The sequence below is a fragment of the Spermophilus citellus genome (assembly GCF_964194105.1).
Source record: "Spermophilus citellus genome assembly, chromosome: 5".
Taxonomy (NCBI): Eukaryota; Metazoa; Chordata; class Mammalia; order Rodentia; family Sciuridae; genus Spermophilus; species Spermophilus citellus.
In genome coordinates this window covers 163,525,535-163,553,451 of record NC_138186.1, presented here as the reverse complement: position 1 = coordinate 163,553,451, position 27,917 = coordinate 163,525,535, and the positions used below count along the sequence as shown (strand labels likewise).

General features: G+C 39.8%; 1 protein-coding gene across 1 annotated transcript in view; it reads left to right on the top strand.

Annotated features, from left to right (window-relative positions):
- Positions 1 to 27,917, top strand: part of LOC308649645 (uncharacterized protein) — a 626,952-nt gene that overhangs the window by 157,436 nt on the left and 441,599 nt on the right. The window lies entirely within an intron of this gene.

Here is a 27,917-nt window from a genome sequence, read left to right as displayed (position 1 = left end):
CTCGATACTCGGTTGCTCCTCAGCAGTTTTTATGTCCTTCTTATCTGGGGGCAGGAGATGAGATAACCACTCCTTCATTTCTGCAACAACTACTAAGGTGTGTGAGGCCTGTGCAGGTAAGAGGTTCTTTCCCCAGGGGACATATGGCCTGGGAGGTGCGCTGAAGCTTGCAGAGTGGGAAGTGATGTGTGGAATGATCCCCATCCTCCAAGGAGTTTTGATGGGACCAAGACAAGGTCTGGAGGGTGGCTCAATGCCCAGGGCCCCTTAGGATGCTCTTTCTGGGGCTATGTGGAGACATCAAGGTGTCAGAAGGACTAGAGGGGTTTAGAGAGGTGATTGAAATGGTCCTGGAGATGACCCAGGTTTATTGAGGATTGATTTTAATTGCAGGTTTTGAGTTACTTTTTCAGCACTAGAACTAAAAATCACACGAAGCCACATGGAACAATAGAGTTGATTGATTTAGTTCAACAACTGCTTCATCAGGACAGGGAATTAGGTATTTAATTGAATTGGCTGGCTGTTGAGGAATTTTGTATTATTAGCAAAATCACTGAGGTCTAGTAGTTTGGTGGGGCACACTCTGGGCCATGTCCATTCCTTATGTGGTCAAATTTGGTTTTGTTGGATGATTGTTTACCTCATAAACCATAGGACAAAAGGTTGGAATTATTTTAATAAAATGCTGCAGTAATATCATTAAATAAGATAGAAGCAATAATGTCAAAGCCAGTCTCTGGTAGTATCAGGAGCACTTGGGACCCTGTGTCACCAGAGGGGAAGTCATTAATATGATATTGTGGCTTTGAGCCAATTTTGAAGTTGTGAAAAACAAATTGTTGTGCCAACTCAAAAAGACAACTCTATGCATGTTTGGAATTACTAAATTGTATGCTTGACTTTGGTCAGAATTACTAGTGCATTTTGTATAGCACATGATGATAAATAATAATCACACTTGAGCGTTGTGAAGTATCAGTACAATTGCTCTCACATTTGATATTTTCCTAAGTGTCTTTAAATTTTCCTTTAATTTACATTTTTTTTTGTTTCCTTTTCATATACTGTAAATAGATTACTAGCTGGTTAAATTCCAGATTATTTTTATGACATATTTTTCACAGAAGGCTGTTTTCAGTCCAGGGCTCCCTCCCATGTAAGTTTCGTCAGTTTTTATGATCACTGAAGGCTATTCTCATATCTGGAAAGGGATGAAGATTATTTTGAGATGAGTCAAAGTAGAAACATTTGTGGGCATCAAAGAAACCTTGACATTCCTAGAAAAAAATGAGCCCCATCTCTGTGCTTCCCTGGTCCTCACCCACCAATCCAGCATACGTTAGGCAGGAAATAGTTCAACCCAGGACAGCAGTGCGGGATGGCAGGGCCTACAGCACATCATGCCGCTGCTCGTCCCCATGGGCTGACCACAGACTCAGGAGAATCAGTCTCAAGTGCTGAGGGGAGTGTCAGGGCTAACTCTGCCTCTGACATCTGTGTGCGATTTGGGGGACGTCAATCCAGATCTTTAAAATTTCATGTTCTTTTTCTTTTACAAAGTGAGTGATTGGACTAGCTCTGTAGTTTTCAAACTTATTGTTGCTGTCACAGTTTTTCTTACACTCACTGGGGAGTGTAAGCGAATGGAGCAGATCACAGTGAATGGTTCTGGTGGCAGGGGGCCATGAATGAGGCAGAAGCTCCTCTGTTCAACTCTTAGGGTTCCGAGGAACACAGTTTGAACATGCCCGGGCTAGGGTGTCTGGGATCCTAGCCCTCCACTGAAAATGGGCACTGGCCACGCTCCTGTTCACCACCTTCCAAGTGGTTAGTGTAAGAAACTAGCTTGGTAACTAACCTTACCAGCATGGTTATATTCTATAATATGTAAGTCTTGGCCCACATCTTATTATTATAATTTTTTTTTACAATAAAATAAACGACTTTGGAATAACATGTGAAAATGGTTGTCATAACTCTCTTCCCCTGTGGTTCTGATCTGAAAGCCTGGAGCGGTACCATGCTGGGAAGAGCTAGAGTTTGGGGACAAGTAGAGCTATTTTCAAATCCTGACTTGACCCCTATTAATCAGAGGCAATTGCAGATGCATCAATGAAAATCCCTCAGTCTGTTTCTTGTTAGTAAAGTGGGAAGAGTGAAAAACTACCTCAAAAGTTTAGATGCTATCTATGCATAAAAGCTCCTACATAAATTAGTGAATAATAATTATAATAATACCGCCAAACATTTTAGAGGGTTTTTTTTGTGTGTGTGTGTGTGTGTGTAGACTTGTACAACATAGGCTATTTTAACTCTACCAAAGAAGTCACTTATCCATATTACCATTTTAAAAGTGGTATCACTTTGTCTACATGACTAAGTCAACAGGAAGAAAACTAAATGAGGGAAGGGGACCTTTCTCCACCATACTGAACATGTAAGAATGTATTTATTTTCTTGAAATATGTGTTCTCTTTATCTTTCATATTTCCACCATTGCTAGAGACACAGGTAGAAGATGTGTCTATCTCTTAGCTATTCTAAGATCAACAATGGTCAGAGCATGAAACTGAAAGGCCCTTATCTTTGGCCTTGGTCTTTGGTTGGAGATGTCAGAGGCAGGGACCCGTGGGGGTGGGGAGCAGTTCCCAGGGGTAGCTCTCTCTGTTCCAGTCAAAAATTGCCATCAGTGGATTAGTGCCCAATGTTTTCCAGATACCATGATACTTTTTAAAAATATGTAAGGGTTGGTGATGTGGCTCAGTGGTAGAGTGCTTGCCTACCATGCACAAGGCCCTGGATTCAATCCCCAGTATCTCTCTCTCACACACACACACACACACACACACACACACACACAATAATAATAATAATAATAATAATAATAATAATAATAATAATAATAATAATGTTAAAAAGTTAGAAATGCAATTTTTTTGTGAAATCTTTTCATTTTAAAAGTTGACTTTATAGATGGGCAGGTAAGGAGGAGCAGGTTGTGGGCTGAATTAGAGTCTAGTGTGGATGTGGGCCTCAGACCCAGCTTTGAGATGATGCTAGTAGGAGAACAGATGGGTGTTGATGGTGTCTTGGGTGCTGTGGGGGAATTATTACTGGAGGCCCAGTCTGCCTACTTATTCTGTCCTCCCTACTCTGTCCGTTGGGACTCCCAAGGTAGAAACAGACACAGGATAATAATGAGTGGGAAGTAGAATGCAAAGCAGGACCACTCCTGACCCTCCAGTGCAACCAGGGGGCCACAGCCTGCAGGCGAAGTGAGGCCTCCTTCTCTCCCTGCCCTCCCCGCCCCGCCCCTTCCTGCCTGTTCCCAAACCCATGGCTCTAGTCCTTGGGACCTGGTTCTCCCAAGTGCCTGCAGAGAGGACAAGGCCCAACAGTGCCCAAGTCCACTCGTTCACTCTACCACACAGGACTGGAAGAGGCTGTGAAGTGGGGAGAAAGGAGCCTGCCTTCGCCGGGCAGCACCCCCGCAGACCAATGCGAGTGGTCCCATCTGTGTCTTTGGTGACTGCAATTGGTGAGCAGAAAGGAGAACTGGTCTCCTCTCTGTGGGGGTGGATCAGAAGCAAGGGTGGTAGGAGATGCTTCCTGGGGTGAAAAGTGAGAACAACTGTGACCTTGGGTCATTTTATTCTTCAGCTGCTAAGTCAAGTCTCCCTACCATCCCTGTCACTCTGTCACTTGTGTCTCTAGTCTATGAGCAGGAATCAAGGAGCCCTGCTCCCTGCCTGGCCTCCATCAGCGGGTCCCTTCCCTTCCTCTTCTGTCCTGTTCAGCTGCAGCCATGCTTTTCAAAGGCCTGCACCCTGGCCAGGAATGACAGCTTCAGGCTAGACTAGACTCCCTCATCTGACCTTCCAACCCCTTTCCCTCCAAGTCTGGTCCAAGAGGCTTTTCCAGGGGTACCTTTGGGGACTCCCCATTGTGTTCTTGGGTTTGGGTAGGCGCATTTCTCTCCAAGGAGATGCTGATGCCAAACCCACCAACGCCCCCATGCTCTGCTCCTTTCCTAGGCTGGGCTCCGGAGAGCCAGAGGCCTGTGTTAGGAAGAAGGATCATTATTACTAGAACCCTCCCATAACTAAAAAAAAGTGGGGTGCCAAATTTTGTAATGACTATAATTACAATAAAATATTTACTTGTCAGAAAGTACTAGAAAGAAATATTCTAAAAGTCACTATATTAACTATATTAGAAGGTAGAGATTGATAGGAGATTCTCTCATTTTATAACTTTTTATAAAGTTCTTATATTGCTTTGATAATTACACTAAACAATAGAAAAGTCATGAGTTTCATTATTTAAATGGTAGGCTCTAGTTGATGGAGAACATCTGTAATAATCCAAATTTAAAATTCTCCAGCTTTATAAAAATAAAAGAGGAAAAATGTCAAGAGGAAATAGAAGATAAGTAGGCTAATAGATTACTTGCAGGATTTGTATAGGTTCTCTATGTCAATGGAAGATAAGCATTAAAACTTTCCTATCTATTGAATCAAGAATCTAGATGATAAACTGTAATCATTTTCCAAAAAGGAATTTCCCCTGATCTTTCTTACCAAGCCTGCCATTACAGATGAGCTTTTAAGGTTTATTCTTGTATTTAAAAAAAAAGGAAAAACCCACTAAGTCAACCTTAAAAAATAAAGAGGGAGAAAGAAAAATGCAGCCTCTGATAGATTGCCCAGTTGAGAATTATTTACACGAAAAATCCTGCCTAAGCATAATTTTTCGAGATGACATGTGCTTTGAAAATACAATGTGATTTCATCTTGAATGTAAAACTGTCTTTTTTTTTTTTTTTTGCTGACACTGAGAGATACAGAACCTGCTGATGTAACACAGATGGCAGTGGGTTCAATCAGTCCTGAAGCCTATAAATCCATGTGATATACAGTATATGGTATAGTATAGAGAAAGACACCATTGATTTATGTAATTGGAAATTTGAGCAATACAGTTTTACTTAATTATGTTTGTTTTCCGCCCTGAGAGCCTGCCTCTCGGATGACTGGGGGATGGTTTGATTCTCACAGAGCTGTGTTTTCTCCCACCCCAGTCCTCCTTTTGAGTGCAACACAGGGTCTAACAGCCTTGTCTTTGTGGTTCGCTGAGTGCAAGAAGGAGCAGTTTGCTGGACAGTGAAGGCAAATCCTGCATCAAGGATTCATGAATAAAGCTCCAGGAAGGGGGACTGAAACCAAAATCAAAACCAACCCCAAACAGATAAAAGCAGCTCGCTCCCCAGTTTCCTGAGATTATTCACATTTCAGGAAGGTTCCTTATCTCTTTCTATAAATGGGGATATGATCCTTTATTTTAGAAAGAATACTTTTTTATTAGCTCCTTGGGTGCAGAGAAGATACAGCTCAACATGTTTGTTGAATGGGTGGGTCTCCCTCCGGTGGAATCCTCGGAGCCGGGCCAGTGAGTCTTTCTCAGATGCTGCCTTTGTCTCTCCACTTCCTGGCTGCAAAACCTGCAGAGGCTCAGCTTCACCAAGAGCCCATGTTTATTATTTAGGGTTTGCTGTAATTAGACTCATCTCTGATTTTTCCAGGCTTATCACCTGCTCTCTGATAATCCCTCTTCTTTGACCTTTGGTGACTCACTTCCCTACGGAGGAAGTGCATGCCAGAGGCAGCAATGGGGATGTTTGCTGCTCTTACTGACATCAGGTGTCTGCACCCTCCTTAGGGCTCCTATGAGGAGTTTGCACAAGCTTCCGATCACAGAAGTGGTCTACCTCCACCTGCCAGTGGTCCTTCCCGACCTGTACACCATTTCTTAACACCCTCCTTGAAACTCATACCACCCAGTACCTGTACTTCTTTTTTAAAATTTTTAATACCTTTATTTATTTATCTTAATGTGGTGCTGAGGATTGAACCCAGGGCCTCACACATGCTAGGCGAGAGCTCTACCACTGAGCCCCAGCCCCAGCCCCAGGGCCTGTACTTCTGATTTTGCCCTCGTACCTATACTTTCTTGTAAAATCAATTGCGTTGTCACTATGTTTACATATAACTTTTGTCCTGTACTCCAAAGCAGATAACCTTATAATATTGTTTAGGTCAGCTTTTTCACCATTGTGACCAAAAGACCTGAAAATAACAGTTTTAAGGGGAAAAGTTTATTGGGGGCACATGGTTTCAGAGGTCTCAGTCCATAGATGGCCAACTCCATTGCTTTGGGCCTGTGGTGAGGTAGAACATCATAGTGGAAGAATGTGGCGGAGGAAAGCAGCTCAGAGGCACCAGGAAGCAGAGAGAAACTATACTCTGCTCAACAAGAACACAATATAAACCCCCAAACCATGTCTCCTGTGGGCCCACCTCCTCCAGCCACACCCTATCTGCCTACAGTTACCACCCAGTTAATCCCTACCAGAGGATTGATGTGCTGATTAGGTTGAAGCTCTCATAACCCACTCATTTTACCTCTAAGCTTTCTTGCTTTGTCTCACACATGAGCTTTTGGGGGACACCTCTCATCTAAACCATAACAAATATTTTGGAGTACCAACAGAGCCTAACACAGTGCTATGTGTGTAATAGGTATTATGGGTTGGGTTGTGTCCTCCTGCCCCCAAATTCATATGCTGAAGTCCTTACACTGAGTGCCTTAGAATGTGTTCTTGGAATTTGGAAATAAGGTTGTTGTAGATACGATGTAGTTCAGTAGTGTGAGCCCTTAGTCCAGTGTGAGTGGTGTTCTTAGAAAAATAAAAGAAATTTGAAGACAGAGACATATACTTGGGGAGAACGTGAAAGCAGGTATTGGGAATGTCAAAGATTGCCATTAAGTCACCAGAAGCAACAGAGACCCCTGGAATGAATTCTGTTTTAGAGTTCTCAGAAAGAACAATAATCTTTAACTTCTGTCCTTTAGAATTGGGAGAGGATAAATCTCTATTGTTTAAGCCATCCAGTTCATGGGATTTTGTTAAGGCAACTCCAAGAAACAAATGCTACATGCTTAAAATGGACTTATTAAGTTACACAGAGAGAGTGAAAGGGATAAATTGCTCACTGTGGACTTCTTTTTTTAAAAAAATAAAAGTTTATTTGTTAAAACAAAAATTTAAAAAATTATCTTTAATTTTTAAAGCATTTTAGGTCCACAGCAAAACTGAGTGGCAGGTTCAGAGATTTCTGCTCCCACAAACATACAGTTTCTTCCACTGTCAAAACCCCTCGCTTGAGTGTTATGTTTACGACATACACTGACACATCATTATACTTAACACCTGTAGTTATCATGAGGGTTCACTCTCGGATGCATTGTAGAGTATCTGAGAATCGTATAATGATAGGTATCCACCATCATGGATCATACAGACTATTTTCATTGCCCTAAAAATCCTGTGTTCCACTGTTCATCCCTTTCTCCTGACCATGGTGACCACTGATCTTTTTACTGTCTATAGTTTTACCTTTGCTAAAATGCCCTGCAGGTGGAATCAGATTGGCTTCTTTCACTTAAAAGTTGAGTTGAAAGTTCCTTTGTGTCTTTTCATAGCCTGCTGGCTCATATCCTTTTAGCACTGAGTAGCATCTCATTTCTGGATATACCACAGTTTGTTTATGTATTTGCCTACTGAGGACATCTTGGTTGCTTTTAAATTTCAGAAATTAAAAACAGAGTTGCTGTGGACATCTGTGTGCAGGTTGTTGTGTGGCCATAAATTTTCAGCTAATCTGGGTAAATACCCAAGAGCATGATTGTTAGATCATTTGGTAAGAGTATGTTTAATTTCACAAGAAATTTCCAAATTGTCCTTCAAAGTGGCAGCACCGTTTTGTATTCCCACCAGCAATGAATGAGAATGTTCTTGTTTTATATCCTTGCCAACATTTGGTATGTTCTGAGTTCAAAATTTTATCCATTCTAATAGGTATACAGTGGTATCTCATTGTTGTTTCAGCTTACATTTCCATACTGACACACAATGTTGAATATTTTCTCACAAAATTACTTTCCATTTGTATTTTTTCTTTGCTGAGGTTCCTGTTCAAGTATTTGCTCAATTTTTATCAGGCTGTTGTTGAATTTTAAGAATTATTTGTATTTTTTAAATAAAAGTCCTTTCTCAAATATATCTTATGCAAATATTTTCTCAGTCTGTGTCATCTTATTCTTTTGAAGTATTTGGTAGAGAAGCTTTAAATTTTAATGAAGTGAGCTTATCAATCATTTCTTTCAGAGATTCTACTTTTGATGTGGTGCCTAAAAAGTCATTTCCATATCCAAGCTCATCTAGGTTTTTGTCTTGTTGTTGTCTTGAGTTTTACTGCTTTCTATTTAGTTCTACAATACATTTTCGTTACTCTTTGTAAAGCATATAATGTCTGTGTGTTTACATTTTCTTTCTGCCTGTAGGTGTCCGGTTGTTCATGTACCATTTTTTGAAAAGGCTCTCTTGCTTCATTTATATCCTTTGGTCCTTTGCCAAAGATCATATGGTTCTTGTCCTGGGCTATTGTTTGTCTGTTCTTGTATCAATACTACCTTAACTTGATTACAGTAGCTGAATAGTGAGTCTTGAAGTTTGGTAGTGTCAGTTCCTCCTCCTTCAATATTGAGTTGGCTTCTCTGGTCTTTTATCTCTTCATATAAACTTTAGAATCATTTTGCCAATAACCGTAAAGTAACTTTTTTGGATTTTGATTGGTATTTCCTTGAATTTACAGGTCAAGCCAGGAAGAACTGGCATCTTGATAATATTGAATTTTTCTATCCACAAACATGGAATACCTCTCCTTCTAAACAGTTCTCTGATGTTTTTTTATATGTTTTGTAGTTTTCTTCATATAGATCTTGGATTAATTTTATTGGAATTATACCTTTTTTGGGGTGCTAATGTAAATAACGTGTTTTTAATTTCAAATTCCATTAGTTCAGTGCTGGTGTATTGGAATGTGATTGATTTTTGTACATTAATCTTGTATCCTACAACCTTGCTACAATTGTTTATTAGTTCCTAAAGATTTTTGATGATTCTTTCAGATTTTTCACACAGAATATCATGTATGTCATCTGGGAACCAAGAGAGTTTTATTTTTTCCATCAATTTGAATGTCTTTACTTTTCTTGTTGTCTTTAATTTCACTGGGTAGGGCTTCTTATATAATGTTGAAAAAGAATGATGTGAGGGAAGATGTTCCCTTTCTTTTTGATCTTAGCAGTCAATAGATGTCTGTCATGTCAAATGATTGAGTTATATGTGGTTGAGTTTATCTATGTCCTTACTCATTTTCTGCTTGCTGAATCTGCCTATTTCTGGTAGACAGAAGTTGAAGTTCCCACTATCATAGTGGACCCATTTATTTATCCTTACTGATATATTAGTTTTTGTCTCATATATTTTTTTTTGTTCTTTTTAGTTATATATGACAGTAGAGTGTAGTTCAACATTATACAAACATGGAGTATTATTTCTCATTATTGTGGTTGTACGTGTTGTGGAATTACACTGGTCTGTATTCATATACGAACATAGGAAAGTTATGTCTGATTCGTTCTACTGTCTTTCCTATTCTCATCCCCCAACTCATCCCTTCATTCCCCTTTGTCTAACCCAAAGAACATCTGTTCTCCCCCTCCCCATGTGTTAGCATTCACATTATCATAGAGAATATTTTGTCTTTAGTATTTTGGGATTGGCTTTTTCACCTAGTGTGATAGTCTCTAGTTCCATTTATTGGAAAATGCCATAATTTCATTCTTTATTATGGCTGAGTAATACTCCATTGTGTGTATATACCACATTTTCTTTATCCATTAATCTATTGAAGGGCATATAGGTTGGCTCTGTAGGTTAGCTATTGTGAATTGAGTTGCTATAAATATTGACATGGCTGTGTCACTTACCATGCTGATTTTAAGTCCTTTGAGTAATGCCAAGGAGGGAGATAACTAGTGGTGGTTCCATTTCAAGTTTTCTGAGGAATCTCCATACAGATTTCAAAATTGGCCGCACCAATTTGCAGTCCCACCAGCAATGTATGAGAGTACCCTTTTCCCCACATCCTCTCCAGCACTTGTTGTTGTTTGACTTCATAGTGGCTGCCAATCTTACTGGAGTGAGATGGTATCTTAGGGTGGTTTTGATTTGCATTTCTCTGACTGCTAGCGATGGTGAGCATTTTTTCATGTACTTGTTGATTGATTGTATGTCCTCCTCGGAGAAGTGTCTGTTCAGGTCCTTGGCCCATTTGTTGATTGGGTTATTTGTTATCTTATTGTCTAATTTTTTGAGTTCTTTGTATACTCTGGATATTAGGGCTCTATCTGAAGTGTGAGGAGTAAAAATTTGTTCCCAGGATGTAGGCTCCCTATTTACCTCTCTTATTGTTTCTCTTGCTGAGAAAAAAACTTTTTAGTTTAAGTAAGTCCCATTTGTTGATTCTTGTTATTAACTCTTGGGCTATGGGTGTCCTATTAAGGAATTTGGAGCCCGACCCCACAATATGTAGATCAGAGCCAACTTTTTCTTCTATCAGACGCAGAGTCTCTGATTTGATATCAAGCTCCTTGATCCATTTTGAGTTAACTTTTGTGCATGGCGAGAGAAAGGGATTCAGTTTCATTTTGTTGCATGTGGATTTCCAGTTTTCCCAACACCATTTGTTGAAGATGCTATCCTTCCTCCATTGCATGCTTTTAGCCCCTTTATCAAATATAAGATAGTTGTAACTTTGTAGATTAGTCTCTGTGTCCTCTATTCTATACCATTGGTCCACCCGCCTGTTTTGGTACCAGTACCATGCTGTTTTTGTCACTATTGCTCTGTAATATAGTTTGAAATCTGGTATTGCTATACCGCCTGATTCACACTTCCTGCTTAGAATTGCTTTTGCTATTCTGGGTCTTTTATTTTTCCATATGAATTTCATGATTGCTTTATCAATTTCTACAAGAAATGCCATTGGGATTTTGATTGGCATTGCATTAAACCTCTACAGAACTTTTGTTAATATCACCATTTTGATGATGTTAGTTCTGCCTATCCATGAACAGGGTATATTTTTCCATCTTCTAAGATCTTCTTCTACTTCTCTCTTAAGGGTTCCGTAGTTTTCATTGTATAAATCTTTCACCTCTTTTGTTAGGTTGATTCCCAAGTATTTTATTTTTTTTGAGGATATTGTGAATGGAGTAGTTGTCCTCATTTCCGTTTCAGAAGTTTTGTCGCTGATATACAGAAATGCCTTTGATTTATGCGTGTTGATTTTATATCCTGCCACTTTGCTGAATTCATTTATTAGTTCTAGTAGTTTTTTTGTAGACCCTTTTGGGTCTTCTAGGTATAGAATCATGTCATCCGCAAATAGTGATAATTTAAGTTCTTCTTTTCCTATTTTTATGCCTTTAATTTCTTTCATCTGTCTAACTGCTCCGGCCAGTGTTTCGAGAACTATATTGAATAGAAGTGGTGATAGAGGGCATCCCTATCTTGTTCCAGATTTTAGAGGGAATGCCTTCAATTTTTCTCCATTCAGAATGATGCTAGCCTGAGGCTTAGCATAGATAGCTTTTACAATGTCAAGGTAAGTTCCTGTTATCCCTAGTTTTTCTAATGTTTTGAACATAAAGGGATGCTATACTTTATCGAATGCTTTCTCTGCGTCTATCGAGATGATCATATGGTTCTTATCTTTAAGTCTATTGATGTGGTGAATAACATTTATTGATTTCTGTATATTGAACCATCCTTGCATCCCAGGGATGAATCCTACTTGATCATGGTGCACAATTTTTTTGATGCGTTTTTGTATTCGGTTTGCCAGAATTTTATTGAGGATTTTTGCATCTAGGTTCATTAGAGATATTCGTCTGTAGTTTTCTCTCTTTGAGGTGTCTTTGTCTGGTTTTGGAATCAGGGTGATGTTGGCCTCATAGAATTAATTTGGAAGTTCTCCCTCTTTTTCTATTTCCTGAAATAACTTGAAAAGTATTGGTATTAATTCTTCTTTAAAGGTTTTGTAAAACTCTGCTGTATACCCATCCGGTCCTGGGCTTTTCTTGGTTGGTAGTCTTTTAATTGCTTCTTCAATTTCATCCATTGATATTGGTCTGTTCAAATTGTGTGTATCCTCCTGACTCAGTCTGGGCAAATCATGTGACTTAAGAAATTTATCGATGTCTTCACTCTCTTCTATTTTATTGGAATATAGGTTTTCAAAATAATTTCTAATTGTCTTCTGTATTTCTGAAGTGTCTGTTGTAATATTGCCTTTTTCATCCCGTATGTTAGTAATTTGAGTTCTCTCTCTTCTTCTCTTCGTTAGCATGGCTAAAGTTCTGTCGATCTTATTTATTTTTTCGAAGAACCAACTTTTAGTTTTGTTAATTTTTTCAATAGTTTCTTTTGTTTCAATTTCATTGATTTCCACTCTGATTTTAATTATTTCTTGCCTTCTGCTACATTTGCTGTTGTTTTGCTCTTCCTTTTCTAGGGCTTTGAGATGAAGTGTGAGCTCATTTATTTGTTGGTTTTTTCTTTTTTTGAGGAATGACCTCCAGGCGATGAATTTCCCTCTTAAAACTGCTTTCATTGTGTCCCATAGATTCCTATATGTTGTGTCTGTATTTTCATTTATCTCTAAGAATTTTTTGATTTCCTCCTTTATGTCTTCTGTAACCCATTGATCATTCAGTAACATATTGTTCATTTTCCATGTGATGTAGGATTTTTCCTTCCTTCTTTTATCATTGATTTCCAGTTTCATTCCATTATGATCAGATAAAATGCATGGTATTATCTCCACCCCTTTATATTTACTGAGGGTTGCCCTATGGCATAATATATGGTCTATTTTTGAGAAGGATCCATGTGCTGCTGAGAAAAAAGTATATTCATTTGATGATGGTTGATATATTCTATATATGTCAGTTAAGTCTAGGTTATTGATTGTGATATTGAGTTCTATAGTTTCTTTTTTTTTAGAGAAAGAGAGAGAGAGAGGAATAGAGAGAGAGAACTTTTAATATTTATTTTTTAGTTCTCGGCAGACACAACATCTTTGTTGGTATGTGGTGCTGAGGATCGAACCCGGGCCCCACGCATGCCAGGCGAGCGCACTATTGCTTGAGCCACATCCCCAGCCCGAGCTCTATAGTTTCTTTATTCAACTTTTGTTTGGAGGATCTGTCCAATGGTGAGAGAGGTGTGTTGAAGTCACCCATGATTATTGTGTTGTGGTCTATTTGATTCTTGAACTTGAGGAGAGTTTGTTTTATGAATGTCGCAGCACCATTATTTGGTGCATAAATATTGATAATTGTTATGTCTTGTTGGTGAATGGTTCCTTTTAACAGTATATAATGTCCTTCCTTATCCCTTTTGATTAACTTAGTCTTGAAGTTGATTTTATTCGATATGAGGATGGCCACCCCTGCTTGCTTACGAGGACCGTGTGCGTGGTATATTTTTTCCCATCCTTTCACCTTCAGCCTGTGTATATCTTTTCCAATCAGATGTGTCTCCTGGAGGCAGCATATTGTTGGATTTGTTGTTTTAATCCATGATACCAGCCTATGTCGCTTTATTGGAGAGTTTAAGCCATTAACATTTAGAGTTACTATTGATATATGGTTTGTACTTCCAGTCATGTTTGATTATTTATCCTTTTTTTTTAATTTAGTTTGTTTCTCCATCATTATATTTCCCCCCTCCCTCTGTCTTTACCGAGGCACTTCCCACTGATGGTTTTGGTTATTGTTTTTCATTTCTTCCTCGTGTAGAGTTTTGCTCAAGATGCTTTGCAATGCTGGTTTTCTGGCTGCAAATTCTTTTAACTTTTGTTTATCATGAAAGATTTTTATTTCGTTGTCATACCTGAAGCTTAATTTTGCTGGATACAGAATTCTTGGTTGGCATCCATTGTCTTTCAGTGTTTGAAATACATTGTTCCAGGACCTTCTTGCTTTCAGCGTCTGTGATGAAAAATCTGTTGTTAACCTTATTGGTCTACCCCTGAATGTAATCTGCCTCCTTTCTCTTGTAGCTTTTAATATTTTCTCTTTGTTCTGTATATTGGATATCTTCATAACAATGTGTCTTGGCATTGGTCTACTGTGATTTTGTATGCTCGGTGTCCTGTATGCATCTTCAATTTGTATATCTGTTTCCTTTTTTATTTCTGGAAAGTTTTCTGTAATTATTTCATTCAGCAGGTTACTCATTCCCTTGGTTTGAATCTCTATACCTTCCTCTATCCCGATGACTCTTAAGTTTGGGTTTTTTATGTTATCCCCTATCTCTTGGATGTTTTTCTCGTAATTTTTTACCTGCCTTTCTGAGATGCCTAGACTCTTTTCAAGATTATATATTTTGTCTTCATTATCTGACATTCTGGCTTCTACTTGCTCCACTCTGTTAGTAATACTCTCATTTGAGAGAGAGAAGAAGATCTTAGAAGATGGAAAAATGTACCCTGTTCATGGATAGGCAGAACCAACATCATCAAAATGGCGATATTACCCAAAGTTCTCTACAGGTTTAATGCAATGCCAATCAAAATCCCAACGGCATTTCTTGTAGAAATAGACAAAGCTATCATGAAATTCATATGGAAAAACAAAAGACCCAGAATAGCAAAAGCAATTCTAAGCAGGAAGTGTGAATCAGGCGGTATAGCGATACCAGATTTCAAACTATATTACAGAGCAATAGTAACAAAAACAGCATGGTACTGGTACCAAAACAGGCAGGTGGACCAATGGTACAGAATAGAGGACACAGAGAGTAATCCACAAAATTACAACTTTCTTATATTTGATAAAGGCGCTAAATGCATGCAATGGAGAAAGGATAGCATCTTCAACAAATGGTGCTGGGAAAACTGGAAATCCATATGCAACAAATTGAAGCTTAACCCCTTTCTCTCGCCATGCACAAAAGTCAATTCAAAATGGATCAAGGAGCTAGATATCAAATCAGAGACTCTGCGTCTGATAGAAGAAAAAGTTGGCTCCGATCTACATACTGTGGGGTCGGGCTCCAAATTCCTTAATAGGATGCCCATAGCCCAAGATTTATATACAAGAATAAACAAATGGGACTTACTAAACTAAAAAGTTTTTTTCTCAGCAAGAGAAACAATAAGAGAGGTAAACAGGGAACCTACATCCTGGGAACAAATTTTTACTCCTCACACTTCAGATAGAGCCCTAATATCCAGAATATACAAAGAACTCAAAAAATTAAACAATAAGATAACAAACAACCCTATCAACAAATGGGCCAAGGACCTGAACAGACACTTCTCAGAGGAGGACATACAATCAATCAATAAGTATATGAAAAAATTCTCACCATCTCTAGCAGTCAGAGAAATGTAAATCAAAACCACCCTAAGATACCATCTCACTCCAGTAAGATTGGCAGCCATTATGAAGTCAAACAACAATAAGTGCTGGCGAGGATGTGGGGAAAAGGGTACACTCATACATTGCTGGTGGGACTGCAAATTGGTGCGGCCAATATGGAAAGCAGTATGGAGATTCCTAGGAAAGCTGGGAATGGAACCACCATTTGACCCAGCTATCGCCCTTCTCGGTCTATTCCCTGAGGACCTTAAAAGAGCATACTATAGGGATACTGCCCCATCAATGATCATAGCAGCACAATTCACAATAGCTAGACTTTGGAATCAACCTAGATGCCCTTCAATAGATGAATGGATTAAAAAACTGTGGCATTTATACACAATGGAGTATTACGCAGCACTAAAAAATGACAAGACCATGGATTTTGCAGGGAAATGGATGGCATTAGAGCAGATAATGCTAAGTGAAGCTAGCCAATCCTTAAAAAACAAATGCCAAATGTCTTCTTTGATATAAAGAGAGCAACTAAGATCAGAACAGGGAAGAAGAGCATGAGGAAAAGATTAACATTAAACAGAGATGAGTGGGCTGGGAGAAAGGGAGAGAGAAGGGAAAATGTATGGAAATGGATGGAGACCCTCATTGTTACACAAAATTACATATAAGAGTTTATGAGGGGAAAGGGGAAAAAAAACAAGGGAGAGAATTAAACAACAGCAGATGGGATAGAGAGGGAAAATGAGAGGGAAGGGGAGGGGGGATCGTAGGGGATAGGAAAGGTAACAGAATACAACAGTCATTAATATGGTATTATGTAAAAATGTGGATGTGTAACCGATGTGATTCTGCAATCTGTATTTGGGGTAAAAAAGGGGAGTTCATAACCCACTTGAATCAAATGTATGGAAGATGATATGTCAAGAGCTTTGTAATGTTTTGAACAACCAATAAAAAAAAATAAAATAGCTTCTTTTGAAGGAAGGAAAGAACTGATGATGTTCTGCCATATTTCAAAATGGTTCCCTTCATCTCCTCTTTCTGGAAGCAAGAAGAGTTTTTCCCCTGATACTCACTGTGAGAACCAGAGGTAAAACCTACAAAAGCATAGGTCTCCCCTAGGACTGGCCCTCTGTTTTTATTTCTGAGACTGTGGATGCATAACTTCCAGAAATCTGTCCATATTTTAACTTGGTTTCCTCTACCAGCACAGGCCTCTGTGAGTTGTGACTCTCTGTGTCCACCTGACTCTTTACTTCTGAAGGCAGTGGCACGGCCTGTAACCTCACTTTTCTGGAAGACCTAGGAAGAGTGTGGATTTTTCGGTTTGTTTAGCTTTCTACTTGTTGTTAGCACAGAGAGACAAATTCCAAGCTCCTTCCATGCTGCACTAGAACTCAGAAGCCTTGTGGGCTTTTTACTGATGTGTGTTGCCCACAGCAATTCTGACTATGTGTTTAAGACAAGACTGGACTCATTTTACTTTGAATATAATGTAATTTTAGAATAATAATCCATTGCTGGAACTTCAATAGGAGTTCATTAGATATAATGGGAGCTTGGATTAAAATAGCAGAAAAATGTTTCTTGGATAAATTAATTGCTACAGGAAATAATCAAATTTAATTCATCAAAATAGAACAAAAATTAGGTAAATTTAATCATTGATATTTTATTAAGAGCCGAGTGTGTTTAGAAATAGTAAAACATTTCTTTTATTTTTTTCCCCTGGTCTAATATATGGCATGCAAAATATCTCCATTAAAAATGGACAGTCTATTTTTATCACTTTTGGGATTACACAGTCACCCAATATCAGAAGTCATGCTGGATTATTATAGTAGGTGAGGACTCAGATTGTCCTTGCCTGTCTCACAAACTCTTTTATTCATTAATAACTGTAAAGTCTCTCATTGCATAGGACTTTTTCTTTACTAAGTGGAAGGAAAGCATCACCGTGCCTTTTGTAGTCGAGTTCCATTGTAATTTGGAATTGAAGTGTCCCCCTCAGGCTCATGTGTTGAAGGTTTGATCCCCAGTGCAGCTGTGTTCAGAGGTAGAGCTTTTGGGAAGTGATTGGATCACGAGGGCTCTGACTTCATCAGTGGATTAATCCACTGATGGATTAATCATTTTATAGCATTATTGAGAAGTGGTGTAAATTACAGGAGGTGGCCTCCTGGGAGGAGGTAGGTCACGGAGGCATGTTCTGAAAGCCATAGCTTATCCCTGGACCCTTCCTTACTTTGTCTGTCTTTGCTTCCTGAGTACCACACGCTCCCCTCCATGATGTTCTGCCTCAACAAAGGTTGAAGGGGCCAAGTGGTCATGGACCCCAACCTCTGAAACCACAAACCAAGATGAATCTTTTTTCTTTTCAGTTGGTGTTCTCAGGCATTTTGTTCTCAGCAATGGAAAGCTGACTAACAAGTTGTTTGGAATTAGGTGGCCCTAAAAATTAGTATTTGTTTCCCTTTGTACAACTCTGATTCTTTGAGAACTGGGGCCTATATTTTATCTTCATTGACATAGTGCAAAATTTTTCTTTTTTTGTTCAGCTACTTAGAAAATGACTTATGACTTTTAAAATGTTTTAATGTACAATGTACTTCAGTTATAGAAGTATTGAATAGTAATATTTAAAATGAAAAAAACCCTGCAATATCCCAAATCTATATTGAATGTACGTAACTGTGTGATAACACAGGACATAGGTAGGTGAATAAATTTCATATGTCAAGTAAGCTTCTTTTCTGGGGCACAGCCTGCATTCAAAGACAGAGAGACACATCGTCGGAATACACACACACACACACATACACACGTACATGTTTAAGATGATAAACTGCCAGTTTAAACAGCATGTATCTTCTGTTTTTTTTTTTGCCCACAGAATAACTCTTCCCAACTCATGGGAGGCTCTTTGGGAAAGACAGTGAAGAGACTAATTCTTCAGATATTAAGGATATTTTCATGGTCAGAACAGTCATATGGGGTTTGTTTTGGGGATATGATTTATTTACATAGTTGGAGAGCTTTAGTCATTGAAATATTTTGTTAAAATATATTCCTGGTTATAGCTGTGATTCTTTGGAAGTGGAGAAATAAGTTTCCTTGCCTCGGGATTTCATTAAGCTCTAGATTTTCTCAACTTTTCCTCTTACCTGTTTCTCAGTTTTCCTACTTTCAGTGTGGTGAACTGACTCAGGCCTCATGATGCCTGTTTATCTATTATGGGTTTATGTGGTGCTCTGTAGGCAGGCATTGTGCTTTTTGATGAGATGCCTAGAAAACCTCGAGCCTTGCAGAATTGGCAGAGATTTTATGTTTGACTAGTTCGGTCTCAGAAGGGTGAGTGTTCGTCACATTTTCCTCAGAGAGGAGTCCAGAAGGCTACCTTGCCTTTTACCGTGGAGACGAGGGGAAAAACAGACCACATCCCTAGTTGCTATTCAGCATGAGCTCTGAATCAGGCTCTGTCTCAGTTGGCTGTACCCCACATCGCCTCCTCTCTAGTAGGAAGACTTAGAGATGCATTTACAAGGGACGAGGGTCCTGGTCTGTGGCCGTCAGTCAAGTCTGCTCCCTGAAGGCCTCAGCACAGTACAAGGAGCAGTTGTTCCAGCTGCACACATAGAAGGGAGCAAGAGAAGGTGGAAAGATGTCACGTGTAGAGAGAAGGAAGTGAGCACATCTCTTGCCCACCTGTCTTTTCCTACTCGACTTTCCTGCAGTGAAGGAATGGTAAGATGGGCATTCATGGTCAAACACACACTCCAAACTCTTGCAAAATAATGACAGGATCGCAGTTGCATTTTTTGTTTAGGATAAATAAGTGAGAATTGTTGGGTAAAATGAAACTTTATTTCCAACTCCCCCTCACCCCACCAAATAACCTTCCTGAATAAGAATGTATACAATTTATAGTTTTCTGATTTATAGAAATGACTTAAGAAACAGTATCAGGTGGTAATTTGTCACTTAATTCTATAGCATTTAGTTACATATGACCAATTATATTACCCAACCTGATCAAAACCAGTACTGTGTGTGCTTATCAATAGCTAATGTGTGGGTATACGCATAGAATCAAACAGTATAGACCTGAGGTGTTCATTTCTGTTGTGATAGTTATGGCATTTTTTTAGGTTCTGGGGATCAAACACAGGGCCTCACACATGCCAGGCAGGTGCTCTACTGCTGAGCCACACCCAGATCCCTGGCCCCCCAAATATTTCATATGGTTTAAGAAATATCAGAATCACATCCCCCTCACCATCCCTTCATTCCTTGTGTGTTTGTTTGTTTTTGTGCACACCGATATATTTCTTTTAACTGAGAGGCTGACGTTTGAGAGGAAGTTTGTCCTGACAGAATTTCCAGATTAGTGCAGTGGATGAATTTCATGAACTCTGGTGAGAAAGAGAACTCCTACAACGATTCTGGGACTTCAGCAAACTGATCAGGAAAGATAGTAGGATCTGAATGTATTTCTCAAATGCCAAGTGATTTCTATGCCTCCCTTCCCGTTCCAAGATCTACCCAGGCTAGAGGTAAACAAGTCCTTGTATAACAATGCTAGTGTGGTTTTTTTATTGATTTTTATTTTTAAGATAAAAATAAAATCAGATCTCCAAGCCAGGAAAGCAGCAGGGATTTAAACCTTTCCCACACTTGCTGGGTCTCTTGGCAGCACTTACCTGTTGTGCCCATCATCCCCACTGGTACGTTGGCTGCGTTCCTTCCTCCATGCTCACAAAGGAGCAGTGTCTGGGAGCAGCGTTCCGTCTCTGCTGCAGAGAAACTTGCGAGGACTGGTCGTAATGGGCTCTGTGGCTCATCTTCCAGAACCACACCCCAAAGAGCTTCTCTCCTTTGTCATAAGTCAAGACCCCGAAGAACTTCAGCTTTTTCCTCCTCGGGAGGAAATGGTCTGCCACCAAAGAACATGTTTCATCCCCGATTGGAGAGCTCATGGCATTCTCTTTTTGGAGGGGAATTGTTAATATTGGTGTCTGGGGTCTGTCTCTGCATTCGTTTCCTTCAAAGTTTCTCTCAAGAGGTTGAATTTAAAAAACACATAAATAAAATTCAGAAAATTAAAATATCTAGCTTAGCTTTCCCCTTTTGCTACAGTTGAAACTGTATGGTTTATTATTAGGATTGAGCAGAGGCATCTGCATATATTACAAATAATCTTGAAAATTTCAATATTAATCACCCATCCACCTAGGCCAACAACAATGCAAGTTTTGTTGTTACATATCAGGATCATGTTCTGGAGGGAAGAAAATCCAGAAGAGTGATTAGTCTAGTTCAATCATCTGTACTGATTTGTAGTGGTATACTGCAGCAGACAGTTAAATGCTCATTTTGCCCTCAGTTTCTGTTTCATAATGCCAATGAGTCATCCACTCCTTTGTTTAGTAAATCGGCATTTAGCTCCTAGTATGCACTATGCATCAGGCTAGGGACACCTCAGCAGACAAGGAGACCATGAACTTAACCCCACATCCTTACAATCCAATGTCTGTAGGTAATATCAATAAGTAACTTCATCATAACTGCCCATCTTAATTTAGGAAGCTTGTTAAGATCTAGCACTTCTGGTTACTTTCAAGATGAGAAAATAGACGATTTTGAAAAACAGAAGGCAATACAGAGTGATGGCGGTCTATGTTATGTGACTTTTTGAAAAATGTTAATTTATAATGTTCTGGGGTTTGCTAGGAGGCCGCAAGTGTTGTAAAATACTGTATCTGCTTATTAAGGCAAAAATGGTTAATTTTGATATGTTTACTTTGTACACAATACAAATAAAATACCAATAATACATTCGTTCTTTCTAGGGAGTCAACATCGAGTGTGGAATGCCAATGTCAGGGAGTCCTGGAGAGAGTCTCATCTAATGCCCTCTTTTTATAGAGGGGAAACCAAGGAGGGGAGAGGGCTGGATCACCCCACTGCTTCAGCGGGGTGTAATTGAGATCAGCCGAGGCTGCGTGACCTCAGCACTGGCTTCAACTATAAAAAGGAAATTGCAGAGGAAAACACAAACTTAGAAGAGGCTAGGATGTCTCCAGGGACTTGGTCTAGTGCGAAGCCTTGTTCTTGAGGAAAGCTCAGAGGCGGGGGTCTGTTAAGAGCTGCTGCTTAGGTGGCAGCTTGCTGGGGCCCCCAACAAGGCGAGGCTGATGACTTGGAAACCTTAAAGAATAAGGGACCCGGGGCAGGTTTCAAGATTTCACTGTAAGGGTAGTGACTCCAGTTTCCTTAGAAATTTTAGTTATTTAAAAATAAAACACAAAATGTTTTGGAGAGGAAGGAGAATTCATTGAAATGCATTCATTTAAAGCCAGTTACCCATTTCATTAATTGTAAGTCACAGTTGATTTTAAACACCCCCCTGTTATAGACCACCAAGAAGGAAAAGCCGCTGCTCATTAGACTATGGTCTGCTGGCATCTTACCACTCAGAATCTACTTTTTGCTTGTTTAAGGAGCTCTTTGAACTTAAGACATAGGTTTTCCTCATCTGTCACTGTTATGCTTATAGAAAAAGGAAATAAAAGAGGCCACAGCAGGTTGAGGTCTTCCTAAGTCTTCTCCATGTCTAGACTCCAGTTCGTCTGCCTGGCTTTTCATTGTCATTGATGTCCGTGATCTTGAGCCATCTGAGCCATTACAGGCACTGGAGTTTCTTAAAAGCATCTGTAGGATGATGCAAAGCAGTTGGTGCCAGCACTTTACCTGGCTTTGGAAGGCAGCTAGCTGCCCGGCTCCAGCTCAGGAATGTGCTGAATGCTTCTTAGCCCCCCCCCATCCCCCTTGGCATCTGCTCCCACAGCCATCTGGTTCTGAGTTCCAACAAGAGTACATCTCCATTTTTCCATGATTTTTTTTCCAAGTTGCTGATGTTGGTCATGCTAAGGTAATGAGAACCTGTCAAGATTGCCAAGGGCAAACAGAGATTGTCATATACCAGCCACTCTGACACACATCTTGATTTGAGATTTCAGAGTTGTAAAAACATCAAAAGAAACATGTGTCTCAGGACTGATGTACTTCGGCACCAACATACTCCTGGGCTTTATTACTCTTCTTCCTTTACTGTCTGACCTATTTGGTTACAGGCGAGTTAAACTAGCTGCTTTGTCTTGCTATTGTAAGTGATTGAGCTTGGGGTTCTGTGGAGCACCTGCCTGGCATTCCTAGGGGTTGGCATTCCTCAGGCCACCTTTGCAGAAGATGGGTGATCTCTGAGCTCAGGTGCTTCATGGGGAGGGAATTCTGCAGTCAAGAAGTCTGGGAGTGGCAATACACCACATTTCTCTCTTGGAGAAGTCAATATCAATGGTGTATTTAAGCCTCTGGAAAGTCCTGAACTAAGGAGTCCTGTTTAGATGTTTCCCTTGCTGTTCCTAGACTTATTTCACTATAAAAGCCTCTTCTCCCCCTTTTTATGTTTGTGCCCCAACAGTTCGCTCCTCCTCGTGGATGCTTTGGCACTCAGTCCTGCTCCATCCCTGCTGGCCTCCCAGAGGGTCCTAACATGTATTAGGAAGTCATCGGTGGTGGCTTCCTTTCAAGGAAGAGCATGTCCACAGAAGAACTAACAAGTCCCTTGGGGGTTGTGACTCCTCAGGCAGCATGAGGTCGTCACCAAGTTAGATCCTGACCAAGTTTTTTTTTTTTTTTTCCCAGGGCCAGTTTCTTTCCCTGCTCCCATCAAGGGTGCTCCTGTGTACCTCTGAGACTCTGGTGGTTGCTCTGTCTTAAATTGTGGGGCTACTCTTGAGTCTGTCCTTGCATGCACACCTTCACCCCCTCCCTGGATCATCATCCCCATTCCTGAGGCTGCACTGCTGTAGTCTTGCTAGAGACGTCCAGAGCAGATTTCCACCTGGACATAAACAGAGCTGCAGACACACATATCAGTTCAGGGACTAATCGTCACCATGTCAATGTGTCATATGTGCTTCAGCCTCAGGGTATCCTAAAATGAATTCAGAATGTCACATCCTTCCCAAGACACTATTCTTGGGTTCCTTAGTTTTTTTTTTTTTCTTTTCCTGGTGAAAAAGCACAGAGGAGATAAAGCCCCAAACAAAGGCATGGCCCTTCCTTTTCCTTGGTTCCCTACAGTCAGCCCCTAACTTCTGTAAACTTGAACTCATGAATCCCCTAGGCTGGATCCTTCCTCTCCCTGTACTGCTACAGCCTTAATTCAGATCCACATAGACTCCGGCTACCATATTGGTGTCCTTGGAATTCTTCTTGCTGGGATCCATCTCCCATGGTGTTTGGATTCTTTCTTCACCCTTATACTAAGCCACTTCTTCTCTTAAATAAATCTACTTCCTACTGAAGAAGTGTTCAGTGTAAACCAGTTGGAGGCCCTCAAAGGAATGGGTGAGAGGAAATGTGGGTTAGAGGAAGTGTATGTCCATATCTGGTAGAATAACATGCAGCTACTTAAAAAAGTTGTATTTAGTTAACTGTTCATGCTACATTTTTAAGTATGTATTAAATAACCTTTACTAAGAAAACATATGTACTTTATGTATGTATTTAATATGAAATTTCTGGAAAGACATAAAATACTCAAAGTTGTTTGTTTACTGGCATGGGATTACACATAATTTTATTTCTCTGGGCTTTTGTGTTTTGAAATGTATAACAAAGATGTATGCTTTTAAAATTAAAAATTATAATTTAGAAGATAAAATTCCAAGGTCACCTCCTCTGTGTAAGATCTCTGGTCTTCAGAGCACTCACGGCCACTGTGCTTCTGTATTCAGGGAGCTCACAGAGAACCAGCTGGGTTGTGTTGGAATGATCTGCCTTCCTACATCTGCTCTCTGTACTGGAATGCCAGTTCTTTGAGGACAGAGGCTACATCTTGTTTATCTTATACTCTGATATTTAACCCATATGGCCCCCAGTGAGTGTTCAATAGTAAGTAGTGAGTGACTGAAGCTGATTTTGTATAATGAAAGACTTCTATAAGACTCTTTTCCTGCTGGGGTTTTGTGTGTTTGTATGTATGTGTGTCTGAGTACACACATATTTGACACCCATAATGTGTTCTCTATGTACTATCTGTTCTAGGTACTTTACTGGCATGATCTGTCAGGTGGCTACAATCATTACTGCTGATTCAGTGGTAAGTGGAGGCTTGTAGGTCAGTGGATCTGTCTGAGCTCTGTGGCTCACTTAGAAACCCTTCCTCTCAAATGCTATCCTACTGTCTCCTGTGGATCACTATGACCACAGGGCACTTTGGGAAACAGATAAACTCACCAGAGCAAAGAGCCCAGGAGACACCTGGCTCCTGATGCAGAGGAGTCTTGCTCTCACCAGAGTGAAGACAGTGGAAGCCAGCACCTGTATGCCAACTACAGTTTTGCTCAGAGTTGGTTCAGTGAGTGGTCTATAAAATAGAGGGGCATTTCAACTCAATCTTGACAGGTCCTCATTGCCTAAGCATGACCAACATCAGCAACTTGGAAAAAATCCTGCAAGAATAGAGATGCACTCTTGTCAGAACTCAGAACCAGGTGGCGGTGGAAGCAGCAAGACAACTGCTATGATGTGTGTATTTATGTTGTCTTTTCTTTTTTCTAGAGAGGCAACCTCTCTGTAACTTATTTCTACAACACATAGCTACCCTCAACACTCATTCTGACCAGATTATCTTTGTAAAATTATTTGTAAGAGTGGAAAATCCTAGGATGATTTGTTTCATCCCATATTCCTGAAATATGGCCCTGAACAGACACCCAAAGTATAATACATGAGAACTACCAGTAACTTCAGTATCAGGAATTAAATCTGTAAGAGTGGTTGCCAGCCATTTTGGGGACTCATAGATAAAGAAGGGCAGAAATTACAGAAAATTCAGCAGAGAGCCACAATAGCCTTGGAATATTTCATTAGGAGATTGCAGAGCTGATTCCATAATTATTATCAGTGTATGAGCATTTCTTATATGAAAGACAGTGATAAATTCCCCCTACCTCTAGTGAACGTCAGAGAAGCAGAAATGAGTCTTTAGCATCGTGTGAAGGATTTAGGCTAGATAATAAGAAAAGTTATTAACTACCTTAGTGAGTTCAAGTGAGTCTGAGAAATCTCCTTCTTGGAAAGTCTTTAAAAATGATAGAGATTTTCCTATCAAGAAAGGATTAAGTGTGGGCCTGCCTAATGTAGAAGAATAAACAAAATAGTCTGTCAGAGTTTCTGCCAGCCCTCGGGTACTATGACATCATATATATATTTGGGAGCACATAAAATTGATTTTTATTTTACATTTTCCTTTGAGAAACAAAGAAAAATAGCCATCTTTTTAAAGTTCAAGCTTAATTTTCAGAGGGTTATGGAAAGACGTGTTGCTGTGGGGTGGAAGGGGAACGTCAGAGAGCAGGCACTGAACTGTGGCCAAGTTGACTTCCGTTATTTTTCCAAATTGCATTTTTGCTGCTTTCCCCCAAAACTTTAAAATGGATTCATTTAGTTTAGTAAATTTCTTAGCTGGGATTTTCAGCCCTATTTGTGTTTCGAGGGATTATACCAAATATACCCGACCTGCGACGCCAGGTATCCTCAGGCCTGTGCTAATCCTTGCTCATTCTTAACTGTTACCAGCATTTGGATGGAAGCTCCTTCTATTTCCTGCACATTCGTGTGCTTAGCATAGTCTGTTAATATCTCCTCTAGAGAGAACAGCCCTTTCTAAGTAAATTGGCAGTTCAGGGAATAGTTGGGTGCTTACAATGTCAATGAAAGTCACACAAATCAATTGGCAAAAATTATTTTCTGCGATTATATTGTTTTTGCAGTTACATTTTTAATTTTGACAGTTTAAGTGTGTTGAGAGTTCACGATAGTTAAAGGCCAAGTGGAATGTGGGGCAGGTCACTGCTGAGATTCCCACTGCTTAGCTAATGAGGTTTTCTTTGGATTTTCAGTGTCATTTAATCTCATTAACATTGAAGAGAAATATTTTAGAACAAAATAAATGAACAAATATTTATTGGGTGCCTCTGATGTGCAAGGTATGTATTTGGTAGAGTGGGGCATAAAACCTTGCTTTCAGGAGCCTCACTAATTGAGAAGTGAGTAGTAATAAAATGAGGGTAGAGATCTTCTAGGAAAAGGTGCCACACAGTGGGGCATAATTAATTCTTAATGAATTACACAGGTGAAGAGTCCTTGATTTTGGAGAGAGAATTGCAGGCCATATGAGGACCATTTCTTTCCAGTGGGTGGATCCGAGTCAGCTTCAAGGTCTTGGCAAAACAGAGAAGGGTTCTTGGGGAGGGGGATTAAAAATAATGTGGGTAAACAGTGAGTGGGAGAAAGCAAAAGGTGTGCTCAGGAATCAATGACTACAACTCTGTTGGGAAGGAGACTGAGCAGAACACTGGGAAGTGTTTGGAAACCAGTTCTCAGTTTGTACCAAGTGTGTTCATTTTATATTGCTGTGTGACAAATTACCACAAATGTAAGATCTGGAAATTCTACTTGATTATTACCTCATTGTTCTGTAGATCAAACATCTGGGTGGGTATAACAGGGTTATCTGCATGGGATTTCCCAGGTAAAAATCAAGGGGTCAGCTGGGTTAGGATGGAGGTTCTGAAAAGAATTAATTTCCATCTCATTCTGATTGATGGTAGTACTGTGGTCCTTGCAGTTCTAGATTTCTTGCTCACTGTTGGCCAAGAAATACTGTCAGCTCCTAGTGGGCACATTCAAGTCCTGGCCATATGGTTCCCTCCATCTCTGTAACACAGGACTTTCCTCATGTTGAAGCCCTCTGGCTTGGCTGAATTTCTCAGATGTCCTCTTCTGCCACCAGCTGATGAAAACTCTTTTGAAAGGTCTCAAGTGATTAGCTGAGGGTCACTCACACCTCTCTTTTGATTTATTCAGGGTCAACTGACACGTAGTCTTAATTACATCTCTAAGATCTCTTTTGCCATGTAACATAACAGGATCATGGGTGTCACTCAAGGAGATGAAGACCTCTGAAGATGGGCAGTGCTCTGGCCACCACACCCAGCTATACCATGGTGCTACCATTTGTCTTCGTGTTGCCTAATAGCTTACACTTAAAGCAACGTGTGTGGAGTAAGGTGATCTGTTCAAAGAGTGTCAGCACTGTGGTGGAATTTGACACTTTTGACAACTCCATTTTATTTTTAATCAAATATCCTCTGCATGGAGGCAAAATGAGCCTTTAAGGAAAGCTCTTAGAGAGTCTTCCATTCATCTTTCAAGGTTATCAGCATGCGAACGGCTTCCTTATGCCTCTAAAGATTTTGGCAGCACTGCTAACTTGACCTAGATAGGAGGACAAACTTGAAAGAGTAAGAAAATTCCACTGAGGGTGTGTATACTATTCATAAGCCCTTTTTTTCTTTCCTTGGCCTGAGCATCTTTGTATTTACTATGTTTTTTAACAGAGTCATGCCATTCCACAAAAAGTATAAAATCCTATTTCAAGGCATGGAGAGTAGAGTTGTGTCGGAATTTAGTTAAGGAAAAAAATAACT